This window comes from Tenrec ecaudatus, chromosome 15 (assembly GCF_050624435.1).
Source record: "Tenrec ecaudatus isolate mTenEca1 chromosome 15, mTenEca1.hap1, whole genome shotgun sequence".
NCBI lineage: Eukaryota > Metazoa > Chordata > Mammalia > Afrosoricida > Tenrecidae > Tenrec > Tenrec ecaudatus.
In genome coordinates, this window is record NC_134544.1 from 97,003,668 (window position 1) to 97,017,582 (window position 13,915).

The 13,915-nt window shown below is 40.8% G+C and overlaps 1 pseudogene; it reads right to left on the minus strand.

Moving 5' to 3' along the window:
- Positions 1-223: 223 nt before the first annotated feature.
- LOC142427620 (nicotinamide phosphoribosyltransferase pseudogene) lies at positions 224-9,976 on the minus strand (annotated as a pseudogene).
- Between the last annotated feature and the right edge of the window lie 3,939 nt (positions 9,977-13,915).

The following is a 13,915-nucleotide window of genomic DNA, read 5'->3' on the forward strand; positions in this document are numbered from 1 at the left end:
TCAAAGGGAACAAACATCAGAATTTCAGGTGATAGGATGCAAGGGGTGGTGGAAGTTACAGCAAAAAATAGATAGATAGATAGATAGATAGATAGATAGATAGATAGATAGATAGATAGATATTGAGGGTTCTGCAGGGGGGGTGGTTCCAGGGTTGGGGCGGGAGTGGATAGGAGGAGCTGATATGAAGGTATCGAAGTTGATAATAGCAGTAATTGTACAATTATGTTTGATCCAATAGAACTATAGATTTAAATACATAAGCTGCCACATAACTACACTTGAAGGAATATTTTAAGAGATTTCTTGTTAACTTCTGTAGCAAAGTTCCACCAGAAACAAAGGAAATATTTTCAATACTCCCCTTTTTTCCTTTCACCCCTTATACAATTTGCTTATAAGGTATTAATATCTATTCCATTCTCTTAAATAACTCTTAGGTAAGGTGGCAGTAACTTGTAACACTTTGAATTCTCTATAACATGGAACGAAATTAAATATCCCAAACCTTCAATACAATGTCAAAGGATTTCCAGAGTCAGGTCTGATTTTTAGTGGCACATCTGTACTTCTTGAAATTATTACATGTCTGAAATCGTCACCCCATATTTTCTGACATGCATTAAAAATGTCATAGCTATCGCCGACCGCAAATACAGGCACTGATGAAAACTGCGTTACTCTGATTTTTAATGCATCTTTTTCATGGTCTTTCCCCCACGCTGTTATAAAGCTATGTACTACTGCTGGAACAGAATAGCCTGGAACAGGACCTTTTGTTCCATAGTATTTTTTATTTAAAGAAATTCCCACTACTTGATGTGCTCCTGTAAAGCATTCGTTCACAACCTTCCTAATGCCACGACCTTTAATACAGTTCCTCATGATGTTGCTGACCCCAACCATAAAATTATTTTGTTGCTACATCATCACTGTAATTTTGCTACTGTTATGAATCATAATGTAAATCATAACGTGTTTTCCGATGGTCTTAAGTGACCCCTGTGAAAGGGTCGTTCGATCCGCCAAAGAGGTCATGATCCACAGGTTGAGAACCACTGCAAAGTTAACCAAATGAGCAGAGGCTCCAATGCCAGCAGTCACTTCAGAAGATAATCCTTTGTAGTCAAAGTCATATAATTTCTATTCAAGACCATTTAAGTTGCAGATGTTTCTAACACACATTTAGCCAATATTGTTTTCTGTTCCCTTGACTTTGTGGCTACTGGGATTGGATCCCAAGACTACACAAGTATAGTCTCAATCCAGTATTGTAGATGTGCCTACTGATTCTGAGTGACCTTAGTACAATGTTGTATGGCAGCAACTGAATGTTCTTCTAGCCCCTGCTTGAAAATCTGACCCCAGTTTAGATGAAATATCCTCTGTCAGAGAGATTTTTAACACGTACATATAAAGCAGGTGATTTATGTTCCATGAGCACTTGGCAGGCTCTCTACCTTGTTGCTTGGGAGACCAGCTCAGAATATTGCACAGCCTGAGGGTAAAAGCCTTCCTTCATCTTGGTGTCCATCAAACATTAGTGGACACATACTATATTTGTCCTTTTGTGATCAACTAATTGCATTCAGCATAATGGTTTCCAAGTCCCTTCACATCATGTGGTGTTTCATAATGTCATCCATCCCTGTTTTTCAGAAATGCATGATATTCCACTATGTGTATGTATCAGAGTTTATTTATCCAGTCTCCTAATAATAGGTATTTGGACAGTTTTCAACTCACCCAACATGGCAGAGTCTTTTACAATAAAATTTCCTAGGATAACCTTTACTACTCTCAAAGCATTGACATGTTTTGTGTTGTTATGTAAAGTCAATCATCATTGACATTTTTCTTACCAATGCAATTTTCAGTTTTCTTGGCAGGATTAATCCTTAGCCCCATGACAACCATATGCCCACCCAGAAATGACACAATATAAAACCTGTACAACAATAAGTAAACAAACAAAAATAAAAAAGCAGTCCCACCATTCTCCATAAACTTCTGATCTGACCTCTACTTGGAATCTATCTTTGAGATCTTCAAGACCTTCCTTAAAATGCTCAATTCATCTAAAAACCACCATTTTATATCGAGCAGCCAAAGTTTCATGTCCCCTTGAGTTTCTTAAATACGCGATAATAGCCTTCGGTTCAAAATACTTTTCTTCCACACAGTACAAAACACAGACCGTGCTTTTCATTCTTTCTTTCTTTTTAAAGACTCTCTAAGGAAACTAAGACAACTGTATTGCTTAGAGAACTTGTTTGCAGCAATCCACTGATTAACCAGTCATATGCGTATACATTTTATTTGGAATAAACCCTTGCATACAGAATCTGCTTTGCTACCAAGCTCACTGGCTCCAACTGGATCCTAGGCTCTTCTTCCCAATGGGAAAATAAATAAATCTGTAAGGGACCTTTGTCCCCCTCCCGCCTCCCTAAATTTTTATTTTGGGGAACATGCATTGGGAACTGTCTCAAACAACTTAAGTAAATACATGTTTGTTTTTTCTTTTTGTCCTCTTGATTACCCAACTGAAAAATTTGGCAGCCTGTACCTTGGTGGACTATCTTCTGTGAGCCCAGCACAGCTGTCTCACTGGGTTATCTCACTGAGTGCCTTCATACAATACTCAGAACTCAGAACTCAGACCATTCAGCTCCATGCAGGCTGTGCTTATGACAGTTTCACTGGTCATGGTGACTCTGCCCTGGAACTTTGGTGGGTATCTTGTTCCATCATTACTAGTGAAGATCTCTCCCATCCACTCAAACCTGTGTCCAGGGGTCTGCCTCACGCAGCCAATAAGGTAACTGGTGAGTGAGTGTCCAGAATTTTTGCAGGAGATCTTCACTGAAGCACCCCGCTTCTTCAATCCAGCACCAGATTGGACCAGCTGGACCTCAGAGTCACTGCCTGTTGAGTGAAGACAGGTGGACAAAATCAATCTAGAGTAGCTACAACCACTTCCTCCTCCCTGAGACCGGTGACTTCTTGCCCGGTAGCTGCCACCACCAAGAAGAGGATTCTCAAGATCCAGTCCATGGTGTGAGAGCTGTCTCCTCAGAGTTTCTGTCGGGGAGGGTATGCTAGTTAAATGATCCTTCGGGAAACACAACATACTCATATTTGATCTAGTAGATCTCTGATTATTTGCATATTCATGTGGTGGAGTATTTAAAAGTAAGGCTTGTGATTAATAAATTACTTGTCATGAAGAATTCTATCTATCATGCAATCCCTAAAATTCAATCAACAAAGTTGCATTTTGAAACTTTTGAATCTTTGTGACAACTTTTTTAAAACTTTGTATTTCAATCACTAATGGAAATTATAGTGACTCCTGATTTTTCATGTGATTAAATATTAGAATGCAGCAGTTCATTAAAAATTTTCATTTTTTCATCTTAAACTTCAGTAAACTTTAAATTAGTCTTCTTTGGCAGTCTATGGATATTAACCTTTCACTGACTTTGAACGTTGTATTTCAGGATGAAATGATTTGGACAATGACTACAAGATCATTTTTTCTTCAATTTTTCATTCCAGAAACAGTAAACCATAGATTTATGGATTCCCAAAACATCAATCCATTTAAAGTTTTGCATACTCAAGATATCAATATTCAGCATTCTAGTGATTTATGAAAATTCCAAGTGTATTGGAAGCATACTTCATAATTCCATAGTCTTATTTTATAGACATTAATTTCTTTAGCATCTTATGTTATTTAGTTTTTACCTTGACTTGGATGAATGTTAACAGAGCAAATCTGCTTTCCTCTCAACAATCCATACCCATTTTCTTATATGTCATGGATTGCAATCCCCATAATACAATAGCACTTCTCCCACTTACCCCCTGGTTTCCAATTTGTATTACTTTGTTTTTACTACTTCTTCTGGCAGAGTATTTTGTACTTGGATAAATGCTGCCATTTTTTTTCAAATGGTCAATCATCCTGAGTGTGTGCTCCCTTGTGTTTTTTTTTCTCACCATGCTATCTACAGTTCAGTGAAACATTGAACAACTGGAATAAGTATTGTCCCAAGCCTGAAGGGTTACTGAGGTCTAATCGCTCACGGATTCCACTAGTCTCTATCCAACCAGTAAGCCCTGTCTTTTTAAAATGGTGTTCTACATATTTCACCACTTTATCCAGGCCTCCTAAGGTAAGGTAGGGAAATGTTGATTTTGTTTTATCCTTCCAAGGGCCATTTTTATATTTATGACATTATTTGTGGGCCATAAAATATGATTAACTTAAAAATTAGCCTGCTATAATTGACCAAACATTTACTTAACCCATCACTAATGTGATGGTAGAACCTATACCCCTTTGCTTATTTATTTATTTCTCATGACCCCTCTTAGATTGGTCGATAATGGTAGGCAGATGGCATCTTCTTCTGGCCTCAGGATTTTGTAGGCTGATTTCTGTATGGCGCATTATTTCATTGGATTTAGTGTTTCCACGCTATTCCATTGGATTTAGTCTGTGGTCACCTCGACTCTTATTTGTTCGGGGGAAGAGACAGGTGAATGGCTGCACCTTAAAAGAATCCTCACAAGTTCTGAAGACTTCTATCACTGTTCAATAATGTAGAATTTACCTCATTGTCTCTGTGGACTTCTTTGTGCCAACTAACCTTGATGTCCCAGAGACTGATCCCTGAGTGGGTCATTCTTTCTGGTATTTCTCTAAGCCTACGGAATGCCCATAATTTTGTCATGCATACTACAGCTTCTCGCTTTAGTCCTATCACATCAGCAATGAAAGTCCTGAAACTGTTTCTCCATCCATGTCACCAAGGATGTCTTTACCTTGAGGAATCAGCACTTTCCAGGTTATATTTTGAAAATATTCTGAACTTGTGGCTCAACTTCCAGCAGCATACTGGATAATGTTCTATTGCTACCCATAAAGTTTCCATTAGCTAATTTTTGAAGAGAAATCATCATGAGTTCTTCCTAGACTGTCTTACTAAAGGAAAGCCATTAAAATTCTCCAATATTCAACAATATTATAACTTCCAGAATCAAAGCAGTATTCAAGTCACCAGAAAAAACTAAGGATTGTTTTCATAACAATACTAGAACTGACTGATGGGTGGGAAAAACAGATAAAAAGAACGTACTTATGTTAATTTGTCCTAATACATTTAATTTTAAAAAGAGTATAACAAATGTTTACTAGTAAATTTATAGTTCAAATTAAATGCAATGCCGCAAGATAAAAAAACTACCAGAAGTTCACGTAAGAAGAAATAAGATACAAAATTTTGTGTATGTAGTGTTTATTAAAGAAACATTACCCATAAGTGAAGTGGCACTGAATTATACTTTTTAAGGAAAACCATCTAATCTGGAGGAGAAAACAACAGGAACGATGATTCCAGGGGAGGGACATAGGGAGGGACATAAGGAGGGACATAGGGAGTGAAAATGGGTGTTATCAATGCCAGGGACAAAGGAACAAGAAGTTATCTAAAATCGATGGCATTGAGGGTGTAGGGCTTGATCAAGCAATGTAACCGAGAAGAATTACTGAAACCCAAATGAAGGCTGAGCATGATAGTGGGACAAGAGGAAAGTAAAAGGAAATAGAAGAAAGGGCTAGGAGGCAAAGGTCATTTATAAATGTCTAAATACAGGCATGTACATATGTAAATATATTTATGATGATAGGGAAATAGATCTATGTACGTATATTTATAGGTTTAGTATTAAGGTAGCAGATGGACATTGGAGCTCTACTCAAGTACTCCCTCAATGTAAGAACACTTTGTTCTATTAAATTGGCATTCCATGATGCTCACCTTCCCAACATGATTGCTGAAGACAAATCAGGTGCATAAGCAAAGGTGGTGAAGAGAGCAGTTGTTGCCTGGCTATCAAAAGATATAGCATCTGAGATCTTGAAGGCCTGAAGATAAGCAAGTGACCATCTAGATGAGAAGCAACAAAGTCCACATGGAAGAAGCACACCAGCCTGTGTGATCACAAGGTGTCAAAGGGATCAGGTATCAGGCATCAAAGAACAAAAATCATATCATTGTGACTGCGGGGGACTGCAAAGTAAAACCCAAAGCCCATCTCTAGCCAACTGGACAACCCCTTACAGAAGGGTCGCTGGGAGCAGACAAGCCAGTCAGGGTGCAGTATAGCACCAATGAAACATAAAAATTTTTCTCTCTTCCCCCCTCCGCCATATGATGACCCCAATTCTACCTTACAAATCTGGCTTGACCAGAGCAAGTACATGGGTACAGGTAAGAGCTGGAAACACAGATAATCCAGGGCAGATAAACCCCACAGATCAATATTGAGAGTAGCCATACTAAGAGGGGAAGGTGAAGGTAGGAAGAGACGGGGAACCAATCACAATGATCTACCTATAACCCCCTCCCAGGGGACTAACAAGAGAAAAGTGAGTAAAGGGAAACATCAGTCAGTGTAAGACATGTCAAAGTAATAATAATTTATAAATTATTAAGGGTTCATGAGGGAGGGGGTTGGCGGAGTGAGAGGGGGAAATGAGAAGCTGATACCACGGCCTCAAGTAGAAAGAAAAGATTTTGAAAATGATGATGGCAACAAATATAAAAATGTGCTTGACACAATAGATGGATGTTCAGATTGTGATAAGGGTTGTACAAGCCCCCAACAAAATGATTTTTAAGAAAAGAAAAACATCTATTCTTACATACAAGTCCAAAAATAATGGCAAAAACAAATAAACAATGCCTTCACAACAGGTCTGGAATATAAACACTTTAGATCAATGTCACCCTTTAAGCTCAAGTAATTTTAAACAGTGCATTGCACTCATGAGTGTTTACCTGCCTGTGTTTCCATTCATTGTTAGACGTTTTTACGTGACACGTAGGATGAGAATGAGAAAGATAATCTGCTTGTCAAAAATAAAAATAAAATGGGTCATATAGAAAGATAATTAAGGGTCAGAGTCATGTTAATATTTCTACTGCAAACAGAGTTTACTAGTTCCTCCTTTCAAGTTAGCAGTGATGATTAGAAAATGTAGGGAAGAAATGAATAGTGAAAACTGTCCCTGGAGATGCTGAGAGCCAGTTAGAGAACATGCAGACTCCAACAGGAAATCCTCCTGACCCGCTCTTCAGTGCCTGTCTAGGGTGGGGACCTGTGATGTTTTGGGTCTTTAGTGCCTCCTGCTGCTCTTTGCCTCCCTTTCAGGGGAAGTTTGTGTCTGGGCTCACATTGAGTCCCCACAATGGATGTGTACCTTGCACAATAACACAGGGCTGTGTTATGTACAGTCAGGGAACTCAGCAAAAGGGAGAACTGGTTCTTGTAATTGTCTTTGGTGATTAGAGAGTGGACTTCAGAAAGATGAGTGATACTATGTATCACCACCATAGCATATGGGGCCCTACCACTGCAGACTCTTCCCCAAGGGCCAGCTCCAGCAGTAGCTACTGGTGATGGAGTAACCAGAGACCATACAGGTGAGGGAGAACAATAGGCTGTGCTTGACCAGACCTAGAAAAGACTCCTGAAGCAGCACCTGGGACAGTACACCTAGAAATAAAGAGAATAAGTTCCTGTCAGTCACATGCACTCACCACAGGCCCCATAAACCAGCTTTGCTATCTGAGACCCTCACCTTGGGGAACTGTCACCAGGCACAGGAGAACACAGAGCAATAGCGTCTTTGACCACAACTCTGCTTTTTCAGAGGAGTTACAGCACTGCCTGAAGATGTGCTGGCTTTCACAGACCAAGGGTGGAATGTTACCTCCACATTTAGGGCTTGTCATGGCCACTGAAGTGGCCTTACCCCAGGTGAAATGGGTGCTTGTTAAGTCTGAATATTCCTGCTCAGTCTCTCGAGTTGTGGTCTGTGCATGGCCACTGAATAACTGCTCAGAGAACTCACCTTGAATTAATTAACCAAGCTCACAGATTGATCCAGTTTGGAAAATTATTCATAGTTTTGACAATGCAAGCAGTGACACTATCTCTGAAAGTGCCATTTTAAAGCTTATTTCCCATTTAGATTTCTCCTTCATGTCTATCCCTCATATCAGTGTTTGCAAAAAGTTCCAGACTAAGAGTTGACCTCATGTATTTTCCTTCTTACTTGTAACCACAGTATAATCTCTAATATATTCTAATTTTTTAAGGTTGAAATACAATTAAAGAGTGGTACTCAAATGGCTTCTTTTGAGAAGATTCTGCTGAATCGATAAGTAATGGCAAGGTTACAAAAACAACCCAGAGGTTTAGTCAATATCCAGAGATTCAAGCACAGGACAGTCTCCCAGTTGCCAGTTGGAGATCACTGAATTGAGTATTTTCTCCCATGTAGGCTGGAATGTAATCATTTGATCCTGGTCACTGCAGCAGACTGCCTGTCATCTCATGGCATCTGGGGTTGGTGGGTGTCTGAACAACATAAGATTCCGACTGCGTGTATCTCTGCACATTAGTCCAGGTCACTTTCTTTCTTTTCTTTTTTTCAGTCCAGGTCACTTTCATCTCTGTGTGTATAAGAAGTAGATTTATATACAAGAACAATTGAACATTGAGAAAATGGCCCAGCCCAGTCCAGATCAAGTCCATAAGTCTGATATTAGCCTATATGTCCAACAGCAATCTATAAAGTCTCTTCAGACTCACGAAACACATGCAATGATGCCGAACGTAGAAGATCACAGGCCAGTGGGTAGCAAGTCTTTGCATCCAGTGTCATTGGAAACATCTCAGCTCTGGCAGGGGTCTCCCAATGACTTCCCCAGTGCCCAGGGCTGCACAGGATGGGTTCATGTGTCCTCTCAGCTGCTATGTCTCCCAAAGTGTGAAGTAGTGAGAGAGAGTCTTTCCTGCCTCAAAGGAGGAAATACTGGATTTCCCAGAATTCCCATGAGAAGGCCATGCCCACACAGAAGCCTCATTGGCTATGATCTGATTGACAGGCTAGATTCCACTCCTACATTCTTAATCCTCAAATTGATAAATGATTATATAACTCCTGGAGTATCCCTTTGTAGACGACGTTTTTAATCACGTGCTGCAAATTATCCATATAAGTTGGCGGTTTCCTTCCACATTGAAAAAAAAACTTGGCTTGGGCTCTATAATCCACGATATGTTGTTTTTCTTTTTGTCCCACTGCTCCAAATCATGAAGTGATATTTGGTCAGTAATTTAATCAATGTACCCACAGAACTTTCAAATTTGTGGAACTTGGAAATTATAGAAAAATATGGGCCCATGAAAGGGCAATTAAAATTATCCAGTTTTCTACTGTTGTAGAGAAATCAGGCATAGTTCTTTGCAGCTTAAACTATTACAATCTTGGCAATCCACAGGGTCTTATAGGGTTTCTATGAATTGGGTGCTTTCATGTTCATTCAGTCCCATACACCAATCCAGGATATAAAATCCTTAAATACATGCCATAGCTACCAATGAGGCAAACAGCATTTATACATAAAAAAGGTATACTTGCACACATGCGATTTAGTGTATGAATAAAATCTACAAATTAATGAAAATTACAATATTTTTGGGGTTTTTTATAAATATTAAGGAAGAGGTCATTATTGGAGCAAATATTTTGGAGGGAACGGAAACCTTAGAGGTTGGCAAGATGGTCCTGTGCCTCCCCATTGCTCTGGCTCCAGAAGTCTTATCCCTGTGTTTTCTAAAACCATGTGATCCCTATAGATCACTGTCATTATGTCAGGGACATTGTGTTTGTGACGGCACTGAGTCCTCTCACTGTTGCTCTCACACAGCAATGGACCGCTGTGGCCTCGGGGTCATTGTGCTCAGCTGCAGCGAGAACTGCTTGGTGGGCATTCTGGAGCTTGAGCATCACTTCCTTATGGATGGGTGGGGTTTCTTCTACTAGAATATATCGCTCACAAACTACTAAAACCTCTTCTGCAGGTTTTGGGAGTTCCAGCTCTGGCAACATGGAGTCATCAGGCACCGTGAAGCTTAGGGAGAGGATCTGTGAGGGATTCATCACTCCTGGGTCCAAATCTTGGACAACCGGGAAAAGGGAAAATAATCACTGATGACAAGTAATGGAATCCTATGGCAACCTATTTTTGGAATCTTGACACGACTAGTGAGAAGTGACCACTAGGCAGAAGACTTTCCACAGGAAATTCATGACTTATGGACAAGGTCAGTGGATCCTACAGAACTCTGCTCGTGATGTAACATTTTTCACTATGCTTGAAATTTCACCTGGAAATGGATGAGGTACTTTGCATATTAGAAGCCCATGGAATAAAGTACAGATGTTCCTAGCCTTCTCAGACACTGAAAAGCGAAAGGATGACCCCATCATCTTCTTTGGGATAAAACCAACGTGAAGTTCACTGCCATACAGCTGATTCTGACTCATAGCGACTCTAGAAGATAAATTATAATTTTATGTTGAAAAGCACTCAGGAAAAAGAAATGTGTGAAAAGCATGCAGGAAAGGGGGAGCTGAGTACAAGGATCTACATGTGACATCCTCCCTGGGGGATGGACGACAGAAAAGTGGGTGAAGGGAGAAGTCAGACAGGGAAAGATATGACAAAATAATAATTTATAAATTATCAAGGGTTCATGAGGGAAGGTGGTGGGTAGGGAGGGGAAAAATGAGGAGCTGATGTCAGGGGCTTAGGAGGAGAGCAAGTGTTGTGAGAATGATGAGGACAATGACTGTACAAATGTACTTTACACAACTGATGTATATATGGATTGTGATAAGAGTTGTAGGAGCCCCTGATAAAACAATTTTTTAAAAAAAGAAATGTGTGACATGGTACCAACATGACTCTTGCTGAGAAACAAAGACAGGAGCTGCATGACAGTGACAGGGGTCTGCTTTCCTTGGAGCGAGCAAGGACTGAGCAGGAAGATTCCCCAAGGTAAGCTCCCGAAGAAGACAGTGGACCAAGTTTACAGTTTTAGGCAACTATACCAATAAATTGGTATTTATAGGATGTAATGTATAGGATGATGAATGTTTAACACATTTCACAGGGATGGTCAGTGAATACAAAATAGGGTGGGGTTACGATTCTTTACAAGATAGGGTCTTTGTAGTTCTTGGTTCCAAATGTTGTCTTATTTGGTCTGGTGACGTATCTATGGTGACTTTTGGTTCCTTGAACAAAGTTCTTCTCTTCCATGTGATCTGTGACCTGAAGGTGGACATGCTAGCCTGGCCAGGGATAGTGAAACTGATATGTATGTGGTGTAAAGGGATATTTTTCTGAGGAAAGGACTCAACAGAGGCAGAGTCTCAGGAAAGAAAATGCAGAATAATTCTAGGCAATAAATGAGGTATTCCGACATTCTGTGACAACATCCCATATCCAAGGGGAAGCTCAACAAATTGTGGGATCTGCACTTTTACACAAAGTTAAGCAGGTTGGGGAATGGGCTCAAACAGATTGTTCAATGTTCATGATTGTTCTTATTCTGTAGTCAGATTCCCTCTAGCTATTTATTATATTTACAATAAATAGAATCTTGCCACAAAAGATTAGTTGTTGAAGGCATAAAGATAACTTTTCCCAGAGATGGTAAGTCCATTGTTATTGTTCCTTTTCTCTCTCTCGTTCTTTCTTTTTTTTTAAGGAATTTGGCAGTGATTGGTAAATATCATTTCTCAAGAAATGTACATAGTATTTCCTTTTTCTCTTCCTCCTTCCAAAGACCAAACTGGAGTTTGAGTTAATAATCAAACAGTTTATTGCAGGAACCACGCAATCCTGGAATGGACAATAATAATTGTAAGGATCCACAAAGTACTGCAGTGAAGAACTCTTTCAGAGTTTAAATTCCAAAAGATCCTGACACTTCCAAAAAAACTCCAATTGTTTGATATTTATTACTTTTGTCGGAAATAGAAAAAAGATTGAGTACTTTGAAACGTTTTAATTTATTTTGTTTTTTAATATTGGGGGTGAGAATGAATGCTCTTCCTCACTGCTGTTGTGAGAGTAACTGGGAGGAAGGAAGGAGGATGACTGGAGGTTTCCTGAGCTATGCTGATTTAAAAACTCAGTTCAAAATAAACAGTAATCATATATAACTAAAAAAGAGTTGAAAACTTGCCTGCATCTTTTGTAAAGCCTTTCCTTGTTTGAAGAGAGCTCTTTTGCTCTCTTAACAAGGAAAAATAAAGTGTTGATGGGGAGAGGGGGCTCACAAAATCATGGCTGGTGGCAGGTTAACTAAACACGGCCTCAGGTTTGACTTCCAGAGGAAGCAAAGGACCATGATTAGGATGGGGACAACAATGAAATTTTAAAACCCCACAGGATTGAATCACAACCTTCTCTTTTCCAGATGTGAATCATGAAATGTTAGCCTACTACTCCAATATCTGTCAAACGCAATCCAGGATACGTAAGCTCCAGAGAAAGTGCTATAATGAGTAAGTCTCTCCTGTTCCATCCAGAAGAGACTCACCAATACCCTTCAGAACTTTACATGACCTTTTTTACATTGCAGGTCAGGGGTCAGAAATAAGCCATCAAGGCTGAAAGCATGGAGATTCAAACTGAATTTAGTGGGCTCATTATGCTCAGGTGAATGAAGGTACTAGTAAAGGGTGCTGCTAGTACTATGGATTTCCAGAATAACAAACAGATGATCTTTGGGTTCAAGGATGGCAAGACTTTGTCTCATGTACCTTGGACATGCTCTTGAGAGAGAAAGTCCCTGGAAAAGGACAACATGGACGGAAAAGCTGTACAGCAACTCAAAGAGGAAAACCCCCAAGAAGATGAATGGACACATTGGCTACAACAATAGGCTCAGACTGAGCCACAATGTTCGGGATGATGCAGGACTTGGCAGTGTGTCAATCTGTGAGCATAAGGTCAGTGATTCAGACCTGACAGGAGAGCACTGTGTTAGTCTGGGTAGACTAGAGAAACAAATCCTCATAAACTCATATGTATATAAGAGAGAGTTTTATATAAGAGCTGAGTGTACATTAAGAAAGCAACCCAACTCAGGTCAGTCGAATCCCACAAGTCCGACCATTAGCCCTTATGTCCGACAACAGTCTACAAAGCCCTGCTCAAACTCACAAAACACACGCAAATGTGCTTCAAATGCAAGCAGGGTCACCCAAAGAGAACACGTTTCAGCAGGGTTTCCAGACTAAGAGGAAACCACTGAGAAGGAATCCATTGCCACTCCAGGCCCTGAGCCGCACCTCCAGGCCCCACCCTCCAGGTCGCCCTCATTATCTCCAGGCCACGCCCCTTCGCTCAGACACCACCCCACCCCCTCCCAGGTGATGCAATTTCCTGCTGACCTCACTTCTTCTGCCTGAGAAGGAGCCCAGTGAGCGCCCCAGGAGTTTCTACCAGTGGGTGAGTTTCTGCGTTTCTGTGCGGATCCCAGGCGCGGAATCCCCGCAGGCCTGGCGTCCCCAGCTGTGTCCGGCTTCCCGCGGACTTTATGCTTCCCGCACTCTGTCGGTCAGTGTTTTAGGTCGCTGCTACCCCCTGGGACATTTCCGGTGAAACCCTTTCTGAATTGGGTGCAGGCCTCACTTGGGTCTGGAGACTGCTGGCCGCTTTTCTTGCTCAGAGCTCCTCCTGCACCCTCACCCCTGGCTCCAGAAAGGTGCGATTGGGTGGGGTTCTTGCCTGGGCCCTTTCCCTCCACGTCAGGTCTCGGGCAGGAGAGCAGGGGACCCCGGAATGGCCTTTACCGAAGGGAGAGGCCAGCCTTGCAGTCATCAGGCCTCTCCACTGCTGACCGAGGTCTGTGTTAGAGCTTAACTTCTCAGCACCTTCCTTTGAAAAACGGTACCGTAGCAGTGACGGCCCCAGATCCCCGCACAGACTGAGTCCTCACTGGAATTGCAGAGTCCCACATAGAGTAAACC